The 18,532-nt window shown below is 36.4% G+C and overlaps 1 pseudogene; it reads right to left on the minus strand.

The window, feature by feature from the left end:
• Positions 1–18,532, minus strand: part of LOC123940771 — a 54,176-nt pseudogene that overhangs the window by 25,225 nt on the left and 10,419 nt on the right.

Below are 18,532 nucleotides of genomic sequence, written 5' to 3' on the forward strand. Positions count from 1 at the left end.
GGAAGCCAAAAGATATCCCAAATCCAAGATAGTGGAATCTTTTATAAAGTGAAAGCACGGGCACCCGGGTGGCTCAGTGGGTTAAAGCCTCTGCCTTCCGCTCAGGTCATGATCTCAGCGTCCTGGGACCGAGCCCCGTGTCGGGTTCTCTGCTCAGCAGGGAGCCTGCTTCCTCCTCTCTCTCTGCCTGCCCACCTCTCTGCCTACTTGTGATCTCTGTCTGTCAAATAAGTAAATAAAATCTTAAAAAAAAATAATAAAGTGATAGCAGAACATAAAGTTCTATGAAACTTGAAGTATATAAATATTTGTCACATATGAGATATATGTGGAAAAACAAAGAAAGTCACTACCAGAATACATAGGTTTAAAGAATAGTAATTGGTCATTTCAGAAAGGCTTAAATGGCTAACCATTCTTAACTGATCCCATATTTTACTGACTTGAAGAAATGACATCATGGGACGCCTGGGTGGCTCAGTTGGTTAAGCAGCTGCCTCCGGCTCAGGTCATGATCCCAGCGTCCTGGGATCGAGTCCCACATCGTGCTCCGTGCTCCGCGGGGAGCCTGCTTCTCTCTCTGTCTCTGCCTGCCACTCTGTCTGCCTGTGCTCACTCTCACTCTCTCTCTGATAAATAAATAAAATCTTTTAAAAAAAATGACATCATGAATATTTTGACCACCGTGTCTTTGTTATCTCACAGGGTTGAAATGGAATGAAAGGTCCACTGTTCTGTGACATGATTCATCACCAGTCAAATGTTTCAAAGGCTATTCAAGAAAAGGTTTATAAATTCAATGCAATTAAATTTTTCATCTTATATCAATTGTTCTCTAAACTAGTCACCCACATGAGTCATGATTTTCAAACACTCAAATCTCATTGGGTAAGCTATGCAAATTAGGTTAATAAATTGCCCCCCAAATCTATGATAATATTAATTAACCTCTTGTAATGGTGATGTTATGTTTAGGGGGTACTTTTATAGCTGCTGAATAAAATGTTGGCAATAATAATAAGAACTGCTGTCATTTTCAGAGTACATTATTTCAGGTGTCCAACAAGACAAATTACAGGGAATTATGTATTGGCTTAATGAATTAGTTCTTCTAATATGAGATGAGTCTGGTACACAGGCCAACAGTTCACTGAGTTCAAGTATAAGGATGTTCGACTGTTAGCATTCAGTGAAAAGACTTGTTATTAAATATGCTAATAAAATATACAAAGAAACTTATAAAAATGGATGGTAACTTAACTAGATTCTCATCATTAAGATTATTTGCAGCTTTTAAAGCTTTGCCAAGGAACTTATCAGTCAAATGGGGATCAATTCTTTTTTTTTTCCCTTTTTTCTTTTAATTTAATTTTATTTTATTTCAGTGCTCTAAAATTCATTGTTTATGTACCACACCCAGTGCTCTATGCAATATGTGCCCTCCTTAATACCCACCACCAGGCTCATCCAACACCCCTCCCCTCCAAAACCCTCAGTTTGGGGGCACCTGGGTGGCTCAGTGGATTGAGTCTCTGCCTTCGGCTCTGGTCATGATCTCAGGGTCCTAGGATTGAGCCCCACATCGGGCTCTCTGCTTCCCTATCTCTCTGCCTGCCTCTCTGCCTACTTGTGCTCTCTGTCAAATAAATTAAAAAAAAAATCTTTAAAAAAAAAACCCCTCAGTTTGTTTCTCACTCTCTCTCATGGTTTGTCTCCCCCTCCAGTTACCCCCAACTCACTTCTCCTCTCCATCTCCCAATGTCAGTAAACAACAAGTGTTGGAGAGGATGTGGAGAAAGGGGAACCTTCTTACACTGTTGGTGGGAATGCAAGTTGGTGCAGCCATTTTAGAAAACAGTGTGGAGATTCCTTAGGAAATTAAGAATAGAGCTACCCTATGATCCTGCTATTGAACTACTGGGTATTTACCCTAAAGACACAGATGTAGTGAAAAAAGGGCCATCTGTACCCCAATGTTTATAGCAGCAATGGCCACAGTCACTAAACTGTGGAAAGAGCCAAGATGCCCTTCACAGACAAATAGATAAAGAAGATATGGCCCATATATACTATGGAGTATTATGCCTCCACCAGAAAGGATGAATACCCAACTTTTGTATCAACATAGACAGGACTGGAGGAGAGTATGCTGAGTGAAATAACATGGAGGACAATGGGATCAATTTTTAATGAACTTGAAAGTTCATTGTAAGTTGTAATTAGGGAGAGTGTAACCTAAGGAAAGCTTCTAAATAAGTGAATTTCCCTAGCAAGGGCTTGAGATAATTTAAGCTGCTGCCTTCGGCTCGGGTCATGATCTCGGGGTCCTGGGATCGAGTCCCACGTCGGGCTCTCTGCTCGGCGGGGAGCCTGCTTCCCTCTCACTCTCTCTGCCTGCCTCTCTGACTACCTATGATCTCTCTCTGTCAAATAAATAAATAAAATCTTTAAAAAAATTAAAAAAAATGCAGAAACATTGCATTTTTCTTGCATTTATTCAATAATCCTTATAAAAATTATTGCTCTCATCTTTAACAGATGAGGACGATATACCAGAGAAAGACCACAGCTTAAGTAAGGTTTATTTTATTCAACTTGTATCAGCTTATAACTTTGTGTCATTCATGCTATTCTTTGACAATTATCTCCATCTTCAGTGACTGGCTATAACATCTGGTATAGCACAAGCACACACAAAAGTATTTACAGCTTGAATGAATGAATGCTTACTTAAAAACATATTCTGGTTTGATTTAAATCAAGTCTGGGCAGAATTAACCGCTTATTCTTTTATGTACCTGTGATGATTCATGCTTCTTATGATTATAGAATCTACCACATTGATTTTTATTCATTTATCTTATGTGTCCATCCCTCACAAACTGTGATTTCCTTAAGAGTAGGGTTCATGATTTAATTGAGCCTTGTATTCCCAAATCTTGCATCATGTCTGGACCCTAGTAGGCACTCAACAAATATTTGTTCAACTGAATTAAGTTTCCGTCCTTCCTCTGGCATGGCTTGAGACTGACCTAAGAGGCAGGAGTAACAACATGAATCAGAGATAAGAAAGGTTATCAATCAGAATGGCCCATTGGCATGATGGAGAAATTGGTGGCTACCTGTGAAAGACTTCTGACCCATGGCACGAAAGGAGTGGTGGAGATGGGCAAACTTTTTGGATTTCAGGTGTGAACAATATATAGGATGCCTCACACAAACCCTGCCACATTCAGGTGCTTCAGAACAGAGGGAGCACTATGAGGGTAGATGTCAGAACACAGATAAGCAAGAGTCAACAGAAGGGCAAGAGCTGACACACAAGTCTATGCGTGGGCAAAAGTCCAAGTGTCAGGGCTGTCAATAGACTGGAAGTCTGATCTTAGTGTGTCCAGTGTGAGTATGAGTCATCTTAAATCAGAGTTTCAGCTCTATTGTAGCTCAATCATAGCATCCCAATCTCACGTGACTGGATGGAAGAAATACTGGAGCTATGAGACAACCCCACAGGAACTCCTTGGAGTATGCACTGAACTCATGTCTGTGGTAGGCAATTGAAAAGGATCCTAAAAGGGAGTGACTGGGACCAAAGCATATGTGGGTCCCAGTGTGTGCAATACTGTTAGCACAGTTCATCCCGGGCACTGCAGGGGAGCTTAGAAAATTTTGAGAAATACACTCCAAAGCATGGCAGCCCCTTGGTTGAGTACCTACAGCAGGGACCCAACTTGACCAGATCTAAGGGTATTCTGAATCAAGATCTCCTGAGGTGCTTGCTAAATATGCAGAATTCTCAATCCATCCTAAACATACTGAATCAGAAATTTTTGAACTGAACAGAAAATACATCTAATGAGCTTCCTGGGATTTCTAAGAGATATCAACGTCTAAGAGCCACTGGCCTAATCCTTAAGGTATCTGGTTTTTTAGCCTGCATTCACATTGATAGCCAGTCTCATTTACCCTCAAAATCTTTGAGTATCAATTGCAGACAATCCAGATCAGATGGACCATTTTTTTCCACCCTTTTTTTTTAATTAAAGATTTATTTATTTACTTGAGAGAGCGAGTGAGCAGGGAAGGGGACAAGGGAGAGAGAGGGCGAGAAAGGATCCCAAAAGACTCCCTGCTGAGCACAGAGCCCAGCGCTGGGCTCCATCTCAACACCCTGAGATCATGACCTGAGCCAAAACTAAGAATCAGACGCTTAACCAGCGGAGCCACCCAGTCCCCCAGATGGACCATTTTCTATTCGCCAGACATCCCATGCACATTCAGATAGTCACACCTTTTTTTTTTCCCCATTCTCTTCCCTCTGAGTGGATTATTTATCCAATTTTATATGATTGTTGTAGTCCTACTGATGCTTGATGGCACATCCTCTGTAATTCCCATTTATGTTTGTGTGTGTCTATTGTATATTCTTTTTATTTGTTGCTTTTCTGTCTATCTTTCCTATCAGATTTGAACTTTGAAAGCAGGGAACACATGATTTATTTTGTAACTCAATCATTTTGTTACATTGTGGTGGCTCAACTCTCTACCTAATACAGTCCCAAATATAATGCTTTGGCATTATATTATATTATTATATATTATATTATAAAGGCTTAGCTCTGCACTGTCCTTTCAGATCAAGTCTTACAGAAAGAGTTCAGGATCATTTTACCAGAGTCATTTACTTCTAAAACCAAGCCCATTCTTAGAACAGATTTTTTAGACAGAGAATCTGCAGGCTAACCATTAAAATTAACATAATGGGTCCAGTTATAGAGTCAGGGACTATCGACCTTGCAGAATGATTTAGTTTAAGAAAAAAAGCAGATCTAGATGTCCCATTAGTGCTACTAAATAAACTGTGTTCTGATAGTAGGGATTGATCTGAGACAGGGGAAAGTGGCTAATGTATAGCTAATCCACGTCTGGAGTGAAGAAATAGGCGTCTTTTGGTTCTGAATGCATTTTTTTCAGATGCATTTATCACACCATATAAATAAAGAGCAAAGCATGGAACTGACACTGTAGTTTCTAGTCTCATAACTTGGGGATAAGAAAAGTCAGTTCACATGGGAGAAACCTGGAGCTAAAGCACTGATCAAACATCACTAACAAAGTTGTCCAGAATTTTCTAAGTCTCACAAAGGGAAAACTGGCTGTTTTGAGTATGATAATTGGTCACAGAAAATTATTTTGAAAATCTTAATTCCCTAAAGGATTGAGAATGTGACAAAAAGCTACACTAACAGAACACTAGAAGTGGTTGGCACACACTTAAGGAGTAGTGAGAAGACTAAGCCTCATTGGATACGGGCTTGTGTATCAGGCAGTTTACTGTCAGGCATGCATTGAGTCAAATAGGTGAGTAGTAATTGACCTGTATCCTTGCAATTAGAACTGCATTTTTAAATTGAAAAAAAAAAAATCCCTTCAAGACTGCCTCAACTGTATCAATTTATCAAAAGCAGAATATGAGAGCTTCAGAAAAACAAGATTTCTTTTTCTTTGACCCATGAAGGATATTAGAGCCCTGGACAAATTCAAAAGTAAAATGGAATTTTTTTTAAATTATTCTGTGCTAGTTTAATAAAAGCTTAGAAGGGCAATTCTGAATTAGAGTTTCACATGTATTTTAATCTTGAGTTTATTATCCTTTTCGTAAAGAATTTCACCCATAGCTTCTGAAAATTGAGCAGCTGGTTTCAGTTGATTGATGGGTATGTTTTATGAAAACAACAAAGTGCAAATGAGCTAGCTTATTGCAGTTGGTTCTGTTTCATTCACTGTCTTATGCAAAGGCTCCATCTGTAACTTTGTCAGTCACTGAAAATGTAACCCTCACTTCAGCTTGAAGATATTACACGTTTCCGAAAGAATATCCTTTCACCTGACTTTCTTCTCTTAAGTATATATTCCTGATGTCTTGTATTTATGAAAAAAAGCCCCAGTAGTCAGAAAGGGCCCCTTGCTTAGAAATATTAACAGCTGGCAGAGACAGCCCCCTACCATTTAGGTGTATTCAATGAATCATCCATTTATTTAATGAATCATTATGAGCCCCTGCTCTTCTGTCTGCATGAGATACAGGAGTATGTAGAAAGTAGATCCTGCCTTCAAGGGGCTCTATGCATAGTCTACTTGGGAGATGGATAATAAAGAGTAAGTAGATTAATAGAGTATTTTTAACTCAGAAGAAAAATCAAGGAGGCTATGGAACAATTGAATGATCAGGTAGAAGAGAAGTCCTTTTTATTAATTGGTCAGGAAAGAGCTCACTGAAGGGGTGACATTTAAGCAGAGATTAATAGAGGGAGGGAGTGAATCTGTCTAGACCTAAATGTGGGACATTCTAGGCAGAAGAAAAGCAAGGCCCATAGCCCAGAAGTGACCAAACAAAAGCTGTGTGTTTGTATGTTTCTTGATTGTTTTTAACCGAAAATCACCAGTGTGATTGGTGATGAACATAAGGATACCTAAGGAAAGTGGCTTTTCAGCCAGCCAGGCAAGGAATGAATTGGCAATATTTATAATATACTTATTGAACTGGTTCATTGTTAAAATCTGTAAAATGTTTTTTAAATAACTACAGATAAAATATATTTAAGGGTGGGGTGCCTGGGTGGCTCAGTCAGTTAAGCATCCAACTCTTGTTTTTGGCTCAGGTCATGATCTCATTGTTCATGAGATCAAGCCTTCTATTGGGCTCCATGCTCAGCAGGGTGTCTGTTGAAGATTCTCTCCCTCTGCCCCTCCCCACTTATGTACATGCTCTCTCTCACTCATAAATAAACGAATCTTTAAAAAAACATATATTACGGGTATTACTGAAATAATATTTGTAAATACTACCTGGACATATTACATAAATGCTGGTGTTACTAATTTATCATACAAATTCCCCTTATCATCGCAACTGATTTTTTAATGTTTTTGTATGGTAGATAAGGCATCTGATTTTACTACATAATAATCATGTATACAACTTGGATGTTTGATTCCAATATCAACTTACATATAACTCCTGAGGCAACTTCAATGAAAATACTAAAGAAAATGTTGTGTTTATGCTAGTATGTTAATATTTAAAGTACAGAAGGAGGTAGAGCAGTAGGGCAAATTTTATACAAAACTATCATACAAACAGTGTAACAGTAACTCAAGTTTATGTGAAACATCAACATAAATATTAAAATAACATTAATGTAAAATTTTTGATCTCACCTTAGAGCATAATGACTTAAAAGGATGTTTGTTTTCCTCTGGTACTCCTTTTTTTTTTCCTTTCAATTTTTTTGTTGTGAAAAAATATTCATTACATATAATTTATCTTAATAAATATTTAAATATACCATTCAGTGTTATTAAATATATTTATATTGTTGTGTACCCATTACCACCATCCATCTCCAGGACTCCTGCCATCTTTAACTGAGACTCTAAATTCATGAAACAATAAATCCCCATTTCCCCCTTTCCCCAGCCCCTGACAACCACTATTCTAATTTCTGCCTCTAGATTCTGACTACCCTAAGTACCTTAGATAAGGAATCACAATGTATTCATCTTTTCATGATTGGTTTATTTCACTTACATAATGTCAAGTTGCATCCATTTTGTATAATAAGTGAGAATTTCCTTTTTAAGACTGAATGATAATGCATTATATGTACATGCCAAATGTTATCCATTCAGCTGTTGACGTACATAGATTTGTTTCCACATTTTAGCTACTGTGAATAATGATGCCATGAACATGGTAGTACAAATATCTCCTTAAGACCCCACTTTAAATTTTCATGTGTATATACTCAGAAATGGAATTACTGGATCATAGAGTAATTCTATTTTTAATTTTTTGAGTATACTGTTTCCATAGCAGTTGCACCATTTTACACACAATGGAGGACTAGGGTTCCAATTTCTCCACATCCTTGCTAATACTTATTATTTTCTGCTTTTGAAGAGTAGCTATCCTAACAGGTGTGAAGTGATATCTCATTGTGATTTGGATTTGCATTTCCCTAAAGATTAGTGATGTTGAACATCATTTTTTTTAAAGATTTTATTTATTTATTTGACAGACAGAGATCACAAGAAGGCAGAGAAGCAGGCAGAGAGATCGGAGAAGCAGGCTCCCTGCCGAGCAGAGAGTCCAATGTGGGGCTCAATCCCAGGACCCTGAGATCATGACCTGAGCTGAAGGCAGAGGCTTTAACACACTGAGCCACCCAGGTGCCCTAATTTTTCTTTTAAGAACATCTTTTTATATGCTTATTGATCACTTGAATGTTTTCTTTGCATAAATGTCTATTCAAGTTCTTTGGCTATCTTTTTTTTTTTATTATTTGTTTATTTTCAGCGTAACAGTATTCATTGTTTTTGCACCACACCCAGTGCTCCATGCAACATGTGCCCTCTCTATTTCCCACCACCTGCTTCCCCAACCTCCCACCCCCCGCCCCTTCAAAACCCTCAGGTTGTTTTTCAGAGTCCATAGTCTCTCATGGTTCATCTCCCCTTCCAATTTCTCTCAACTCCCTTCTCCTCTCCATCTCCCCATGTCCTCCATGTTTTTTGTTATGCTCCACAAATAAGTGAAACCATATGATACTTGACTTTCTCTGCTTGACTTATTTCACTCAGCATAATCTCTTCCAGTCCCATCCATGTTGCTACAAAAGTTAGGTATTCATCCTTTCTGATGGAGGCATAATACTTCATCGTGTATATGTACCACATCTTCCTTATCCATTCGTCCGTTGAAGGACATCTTGGCTCTTTCCACAGTTTGGCGACCATGACCATTACTGCTATAAACATTAGGGTACAGATGGCTCTTCTTTTCACTACATCTGTATCTTTGGGGTAAATACCCAGCAGTGCAATTGCAGGGTCATAGGAAAGCTCTGTTTTTAATTTCTTGAGGAATCTCCACACTGTTCTCCAAAGTGGCTGCACCAACTTGCATTCCCACCAACAGTGTAAGAGGGTTCCCCATTCTCCACAACCTCTCCAACACAGGTTGTTTCCTGTCTTGCTAATTTTGACCATTCTAACTGCTGTAAGGTGATATCTCAATGTGGTTTTAATTTGAATCTCTCTGATGGCTAGTGATGATGAACATTTTTTCATGTGTCTGATAGCCATTTATTTGTCAGACCAATATCCTGATGAATATGGATGCTAAGATTCTCAACAAGATCCTAGAAAACAGGATCCAGCAGTACATAAAAAGATTATCCACCATGACCAGGTGGGATTCATCTCTGGGTCACAAGGATGGTTCAACATTCACAAATCAATCAATGTGATAGAACAAATAAATAATAGAAGAGAAAAGAAGCACATGGTCATCTCAATTGATGCAGAAAAAGCATTGGACAAAATCCAGCATCCGTTCCTGATTAAAAGGCTTCAAAATTTAGGGATAGAGGGAACATTCCTGAACTTCATAAAATCTATCTATGAAAGACCCACAGCAAATATCATCCTCAATGGGAAAAAGCTTGCAGCCTTCCCGTTGAGATCAGGAACACGACAAGGATGCCCACTCTCACCACTCTCGTTCAACATAGTATTAGATGTCCTAGCAACAGCAATCAGACCACAAAGAGAAATAAAAGGTATCTAAATTGGCAAGGAAGAAGTCAAACTCTCTCTCTTTGCAGATGACATGATTCTTTATATGGAAAACCCCAAAGACTCCACCTCCAAACTTCTAGAACTCATACAGCAATTCAGTAATGTGGCAGGATACAAAGTCAATGTACAGAAATCAGTGGCTTTCTTATACACTAACAATGAAAATACAGAAAGGGAAATTAGAGAATCGATTCCATTTACTATAGCACCAAGAACCATAAGATACCTGGGAATAAACCTAACCAAAGTGTAAAGGATCTACAGTTAGAGGAACTACAGAACACTCATGAAAGAAATTGAAGAAGACACAAAAAGATGGAAGACCATTCCATGCTCTTGGATTGGAAGAATAAACATTGTTAAAATGTCTATACTTCCTAGAGCAATCTATACTTTTAATGCCATTCTGATCAAAATTCCACCAGTCTTTTTCAAAGAGCTGGAGCAGATAATCCTAAAATTTGTATGGAATCAGAAGAGACCCCGGATTGCTAAGGAAATGTTGAAAAACAAAAACAAAACTGGCGGCATCACGTTACCTGATTTCAAGCTTTACTACAAAGCTGTGATCACCAAGACAGCGTGGTACTGGCATAAAAACAGACACATAGACCAGTGGAACAGAGTGGAGAGCCCAGATATGGACCCTCAACTCTATGGTCAAATAATCTTCGACAAAACAGGAAAAAATATACAATGGAAAAGAGACAGTCTCTTCAATAAATGGTGCTGGGAAAACTGGACAGCTATATGTAGAATGAAACTCGACCATTCTCTAACACCATACACAAAGATAAACTCGAAATGGATAAAAGACCTCAACGTGAGACAGGAATCCATAAGAATCCTAGAGGAGAACATAGGCAGTAACCTCTTCGATATCAGCCACAGCAACTTCTTTCAAGATATGTCTCCAAAGGCAAAGGAAACAAAGCAAAAATGAACTTTTGGGACTTCATCAAGATCAAAACCTTCTGCACAGCAAAGGAAACAGTCAACAAAACAAAAAGGCAACCCATGGAATGGGAGAAGATATTTGCAAATGACAGTACAGACAAAAGGTTGATATCCAGGATTTATAAAGAACTCCTCAAACTCAACACACACAAAACAGATAATCATATCAAAAAATGGGTAGAAGATATGAACCGACACTTCTCTTTGGCTATCTTTTACTCAGGTTTGTTGTTGTTGTTTCTGTTGAGTTTTAGAAGTTCTCTATATATTCTAGATATTAATCTGTTATTAGATATGTGATTTGCAAATATTTTCTTCTATTTTGAAGATTGATATTTACTCTATTGATAGTGTCTCTTAATGAGCAATTTTTTTCAATGTTTGTGAAATACAATTTGTCTGTTTAATCCTTATGTTGCCTGTGTCTTTGGAGTCATATCTAAGAAATCCTTACTATGTCCAATGTTGTAAAGATTTTGCCCTGTATTTTCTTCTGTGAGTTTTATAGTTTCAGGTCTTACAGTTAAGTCTCTGATCCATTTTAGGTTAATTTTTGTACATGGTATTAAGTAAAGGTCTACTGTCATTCTTCTTCATGTAGAATCCAGTTTTCCTAACATCAACTGCAGAAAAGATAGCCCTTTCCTCACTGAATGGTCCTGACCCCCTTATCAAAAATCATTTGACTATATATGCAGGTACTTATTTATGGGCTCTCTATTCTATTCTATTGTTCAGTATGTCTGTATGCCAGTACCACACTGTTTTGACAACTGTAGCTTTGTAGTAAATTTTGGAATAAGGAAGTAGGATACCTCCAGCTGTTTTTTTCTTTCTTAAAATTGTTTCCTGGTCTGTTGGGTATTTTTATCATGAAAGAGTTTTGAATTTTGTCAAGTGCTGAAAGTGCTAACATGATCATTAGGGGTTTTCCCAGTTCACTGTGTTAATGTGATTATTTTTGTATGTTGAACCATCTTTGCATTCCAGGAATAATCCTACCTGGATGCAGTATATTATTTTCTAATATGCTGATGAATTCTATTTGCTAGTATTCTGTTGAACATTTTTGCATGAATATCATAAGGATAATGTTCTGTAATTTCTTTATAGTGCCTGTCTGACTTTAGTATTAAAATAATGTAGGTCTCATAGAATGAGATGTATTTCCTGCTCTTCAGGTTTTTTGAAAAGGTTTAGGCATTGGTTTTAGTTCTTTTTAAAGGTTTAGTACAACTCACAGTGAAGCCATCAGGTCTAGGGTTCTATTGCTTGACAAGATATCATTGATTACTAATTCAGTTTCTTTACTAACTATAGGTTTGTTCAGATTTTTCTATTTCTTCATGATTTAGTTCTGGCAAGCATTTTCTTTTTAGGCATTTGTCCATTTCATTTAAGTCATCCAATTTGTTGGAGTACAATTGTTCATAGTACTGTCTTATCCATCTTATTTCTGAAGAATTTGTATTAATGTTCTAACTTTAATTTCTTACTTTAAAATTTGAGTCTTCTGTTTTTTTCCTCTTAATCAATCTAGCTGAAGTTCAATCAGTTTTGTTGATATTTTCAAGAATGAACTTTTGATTTCATTGATTTTCTCTATTGTTTTTCCTTTCTCCCTCATTTATCTCTTCTGTCTATAAAATTTGGGCTTAGTTTTTCTCCTTTTCCTAGATTTTTAAGTTTAAAGACAGGTTGTTGATTTCAGCTCTTTCTTCCTTTTGTAATGTGAGCATTTAAAACTATAAATTTCCTCTTTAAATTTCATTGTATTCTTTAAGTTTTAGTGCATTATATTTTTGTTTTCATATTTCCCGAAGTATTTCCTGATTTCCCTCAAGGTTCTTCTTTGATGTATTCATTGCTCAAGAGCGTTTTGTTTAATCGCCCCCCACCAAAAATTATGAATTTTCCAATTTTCCTTGTTTTTAATTTCTGATTTCATCCTCTTATAGTCAGTTAGAATACTTTGTAAGATAATTATTTTTTTTAAATCTAGCAACACTTAATTTGTGGCCTTCTATATGATTTTTCCTAGAAAATGTCCCATGTGCCTTTGAGAAGAATGTAACTTTGTTGTTGGGTACTGTGTTTGTACGTATCTACTGGGTTTATTGTGTTGTCCAGTCCTCTAATTCCTTACTTTTCTTCTTTGTGGTATTCTACCTATTAGTGAGTGTCAGCTATTAAACTATTCAGTTATTATTGTAGAATAGTCCATTTCTTCAAGTATGTCAATTTTGTTCTATATCTTGGTGGTCTCCTATTAGGTGTGTGAATGTTCATAAGTTGTTATGTTTAAGATCTTATTAAGACTTATTAAGACTTATTAATGTTTTTCTTTGACTTTTTTACCTTTACTGATTTAAAGTCTATTTTTGTATGCTACTAATATAACTACCTCTGCTGTCTTTTGGTCACTCTTTGCATGAAATATATTTTTCATTTCTTTTACTTTGAACCATTGTGTTTTGGGATCTAAAGGGAATCTCTTGTAAATAGTATATAATTGAATCTTTTGTTTTAAAATCCTTTCTGCCAATTTCTGTGTTTTGATTGGAGAATTTAATTTATTTCCATTTAAAGTAATTACAGACAAGGAGAAACTTACCTTGGACATTTTGCTATTTGTTTTTCATCTGATATATGTTTTCCACTTGAAGATTTTGTTCCTCATTTCCTCCATTACTGCCCTTTTTTTGTGTGTTTAACTTTGTTTTTTTAGTTTTGTTTGTAATTACAACAGAGACTGTATGGCCCACTTGTCTTAAGATACTTATTATTTAGTCCTTGCAGAAAAATTTGCCTACTTTGTTCTAGATACAAACCAATGTTTTAAGAAAAAATAAATGGGAGAAAGGAGTTCCACCATTGAATTGTGTTTATTTATTTTTTTTTATAATGAGACATTTTAATTCTTTTTTTATTTCCCTTTTTAATATCCTGTATTTATTTTCTTTGTGGTTACCTTGGACATTGCATTTAAAATCCTAAGGTTATAACACATTAATTTTAATTTAAACTATCTTAACTGTAATAACATTCAAAACTTCACCCCTTCATAGCTCCATCTGTACCTTCTCAGTTGTTGTCACAAAATTACATTTTTATGCATTACATGTCCAAAAATATAAGGTAATAAAATTTAAATGCATTAGTGTCTTAAATTATTTAAAAGACAAACTGTGCAGTTACTAATCAAAGTTAAAACAAAATACTGATTTTTGTATGCCCTTATATTTACCTTTTCTGTGTTCTTTATTTCTTCATACAGCTTTAAGTTACTGTCTACAGCTCTTTCATTTCAAATTGCAAGACTCCCTTAGGCAGTTCATACAGGATAGGTCCAGTGCAAAGAACCTCTCAGCTTTTGTGTATCTGAGAATGTCTTAATTTCTCCCTTGCCCCTGGAGGACAGTTTTACTAGGTATAGAATTTTTAGTTGATAATTTTTTTCTTTTAGCACATGAATATATTGACCTACTGCCTTCTGGACTTCAAATTTCCTGATGAGAAATCTGCTAAAAATCTTATGACAGATCTCTTGTTTGTGATGGGTCACTTTTCTCTTGCTGCTTTCAAGATTCTCTATCTCTGGCTTTTTGCTTTTTGATTATAGCATGTGTCAGTGTGGGTCTCTTGAGTTCATTCTCCTTGGAGTTTTTTGAGCTTCTTGAATATTTATATTAATGTCTTCCATCAAATTTGGGAATTTTCAGTCATTATTATTATCAAAATTTGGGAATTTTTCAGTCATTATTTATTTGTATATTGTCTCTGACTCTTTCTATCTCTCTCATCTCTTTCTGGGACTCTCACAGAGTGTATGTCAGTATACTTGATGGAGTTCTACGGTCCATTAGGCTCTGTTCATTTTTCCTCAATATTTTTCTTTTCCTCCTTAGCCTTAATAATTTCAATTGTTCTATATTCAAGTTTGCTGATTCTTCTCTCTGCTCAAATCTGCCTTTTTGTCTCTCTAATGAATCTTTTATTTCAGTTATTACACTTTTAAACTCCAGAATTTCTTCTTCTTTTTCTTTTTTCTTGTCTTTCTTCTTCTTCTTCTTCTTTTTTTTTTTTTTTTGGATTTCTGTATCTTTATTGATGTGTCTGTTTTATTATACATAATTTTCTGATTTTTTCCCATTTCTTTTTCTTTCCCATCTCATTCTGACATTTCCCTTTCTTTAGTTCTTTAGCATCTTCAGGACAGCTGATTTTACACTCTTTGTCTAGTAGATCTATGCTAGTTCTTTCAAAGGGGCAGTTTCTGTTGATTTTTCCTTCTTTGAATTTGCCATACTTTCCTGTTCATTTGTATGCCTTGTGATTTTTTTTGTTATTGTAACAATGTGGCAATGATGAAGCTGAAACTCTCCTCAAGGCCCAGAGTTTGATGTTTTTTTTTGTTCTGTTTTGTTTATTGCTATAAGCTGTTTCTGTACTGAAAAATCAACCTGAAGTGTCAGCTTAAGGTCTTTCCAAGTCTTTCCTGCGTCTGTGTTTTTCCCTAAGTAGGTGTGATGACTTTGAAAATTTTCCTCTATATACACTTGTTTTTGAATATCCTGGCATCTAATGGCAGACTTCCCAAAGTGGCAATAGCAAAAAAGCTGAAAAGGTGATCAAAGTGTCAGTTCTTCAAATAATCTGGAAGTACCTTCTGTTGGAGGGAAGGGACTTGCAACAAGATAAGGAGGTACCACAACAATGGCTGCCTCTATGTCTGCACCCCTGTTATCAGAAGTAGCAACCAGTAACCAGAACACAGGTCCCTGACTTGCTCCCAGAAGCTGCATGAAAACTGCTGTAGGAACATGTTCACAGAGCTGGAAGGTGTGGGGTAAGGAGCCACTACCTAAGAGCTAAAATTGACCAAAATCAGCCACAATTTAATATCTCAGCCTTCCCTGGCATTTACAAGCCTTCAATAGACTCAAGAGTTCCAAAATAGTTATATCACACGAATTAACCCTGCATAGTGGTTGTCTGAGTGGGGAGACTGATTCCTAGTGCTTCTTACTCTGCCATCTTTCCAGGATTCCATTGCTCTGGTACTTTAACTTAAGTTTGGTTTTCCCTAACCCCATAAAACCTGTGAAAATTATTATATAAGGAGGCTGTTCCTTTCTTCCCTTTTCTGACATCAAAATAAAAATAAGTTAGCAATAGGAACATCCCCAGCAGTTGTGTCCAACTTACCAGGAAGTGGCACATTGCAAGACTCTTTTCAGGCTACAGACCGTGCAGTTTGGGCTCAGCTTTAACTCTGCAAAAAGTTTAATGCATATTTGCTTCTTCTTAGAAATTGTGTTGAAAAGACTAAGAAAAGTACAACCGAATGCTTCATTATAGCTCTATAATGATTTAATAAATGAAAAATGAATCAGAAACATATGCAGTGCATTTCATTGAAACTCCCACAGGATTGAAATTTTTTGGCAAAATTCAGTTGCATTTTTTTCTGAACATAATTATTTTAAATTGTAAAAGTTATAAGGCAACATACAGTTGGCTTCACACCTCTTAAAAATTCCTATGGACATATTTTTAAGAACTTCCTCATGAAGATGTGGCACAGGTATATCCTTCTCCTTGTCTGGTATTCACCTCCTTAGAAATCTTTGTTGAAGTCATTACTGCTACTGAATCATCCGATTCTGAAAAGCTTCTCATTTATGCTCTTTTTTAATGGATACAACCTTGCAAATAGAAATTATAAGTTCTGCAAAATTTTAAAGTTAAGCCGTAGTGCCAAGCTCCCAGGAAAACTACTTAACATGAATCAATGGTGACGACAAATCACTTTTATTAAATTTATCCTGGGAATCCACTGCTTTAAAATGAAGCAAATAATCCCTTCCAAAATATTTTATAGACTGTGTTCATATACCAAAGGGAAATGGAGATTTGGGGCAATTATCTAGTTGAGTTTGGTTTTAAATTTCCCTTGCTTGAATCATGATGAATAACTGAGCCAAAGTGTACTTCAAACTTCACTTATTCTAGCAACAGAGTAAGTGAGTAAACCTTTCTTGAGTACATGTTGGCAAATAGTTTTACTGTAGCCCATAGAAGAAGGTGGAAATTTGAAGGAAACTCACATCTTACTTTCCTCTCAGATGAAACCACTTAGATAAATGCAACCTGTCCCACTGCCCAGTTCTATGTCTTCAACCACCTGCAGTTTTGGTATGCTGCTGATGCTAATGCCCCCAAGTGTCACAAGATTTGGTTGACAAAATTTGCCTTAGTAATTCTATTAGTAAGGTGGAGAAGTTCCCCAAAACTGTTTAGAAAATATACTTAAGGATTAAAGAAGAAAAACAAAATGAGTTTCCTAATTTTTTAATGAATATATTTTCCCCAAATATGTTGATAAATGTGTCATTTTTTATAACTGAAAAGAAATATCTTATATCTATTTTTGAAAAATCTGGTTTTGTTGAAGCTCACATTATGAGAATGCAGGTCCTGGATGAAGATCATTTGAAGAAGACTGAGACTTAGATCTTAATATCTGAGAAGGCAGAAAGTATGAAATTAGAGGATGCAACTCTTAAAGACTTGTAAAGCAGAGCAGGTCCACAGAAAGACAAGGAAAAGGAATGAAGTCAAGTAGAGAAAATGGGGAAGAATGAAAGTAGCAAATAAAATAAGTAAGTCTGTGCACGTAAGGATGTATAAAAAGAAGTTCCAAAGATCCTAGTGTTATCCATCATGTGAAGCAGCCAATTTAGAGGAGTCATCTGCAGCTTTAACCCAGGAGTTGTATTTGGAGCGCTGCCAAGGATAACAGCTAAGAAAGATTGCCGAAGCTGCTATGGCCGGAGCTGAAGCAGGAGAGAGCTATAAAGTCACGCTATGTTAAATCAGAAGTCTCAAATCTAATGAAAGTACATTCATATATTAGTGTTTCTGAAAAGTTTGTATTCCGTGAATCTTCATAGTTTAGATAATTACTCTATGTCAAGTGAATAGTTGACTGGCTGTAGAATATTTTTTGGTAAGTAGCTATGGGGAAATGATTTAGGGAGGATGGGTCACAGAGACGATAGGAGGACCAGCTTTAGCCTTGATCTCTGCCCAGATCAAGAAGCTAGGTAAAATTGGGTTACAAGGAACAGTTATAAAACAGCTTCTCTAGCTCATTACAACCAATAAGTTGTTGGATGTAAACTATAGCCAGATTGTTTTCTTCTTTTATCCATTTATTTCCTCATATTCACTTGTTCATTCATTCATTCCATAAATATATATTGAGTATTTACTATGTGCTAGGCATATGTTAGGCACTGAAAAGGGAATGGCAAACAAAAAATGACATATGTTCCCTGGCGTCTTGGACATTTAGTTTCAAAGAAAGAGGGTGGCAAATAATGAAAAAGTAGATTATTGTTTTGCTGTGATAAGTGCTTTTTTGGGTGAGAGGAGAAGTGGGAGGGAGAAGAAGAGAGAGAGAGAAACTAATAGGAAGCGCCAATATTAAGCAGCATGGTCATGGGAATTAGATGTTCAGTTTGAGATCTTTGAGATTTACAATTTGGACTGCAAGAAACAGTAAAGCTCAGAAGACATGCCGGATTTAAGAAAGGCACAGTTTGGGTCACAAGCAATATTATATCCTCTGTGTTGTATTTTCCTTGAAAATACTTCAGCATAAATCATTGGATGTAATCTTAACTCCACTTAAAACTAACTGTTTGCCTACTCCACATCTGCAACCATGTGCTGAATATGTCAGGAAAAAACAAACAAACAAACAAACAAAAAACATGCCACTCAAGTGATCACCTTGAAATTATGACTAAGAATTGCAAATAGACTCCTAATGTTGCAAAACAATAAACGTTCATTTCCCAACCTTTCAATTTTCTCATTAGCTTAGAGGATTGCATATCCCTCTTTCCTCAACTTCTAACCCTTCTTC

Source organism: Meles meles, chromosome 4 (genome assembly GCF_922984935.1).
Source record: "Meles meles chromosome 4, mMelMel3.1 paternal haplotype, whole genome shotgun sequence".
Lineage (NCBI taxonomy): Eukaryota > Metazoa > Chordata > Mammalia > Carnivora > Mustelidae > Meles > Meles meles.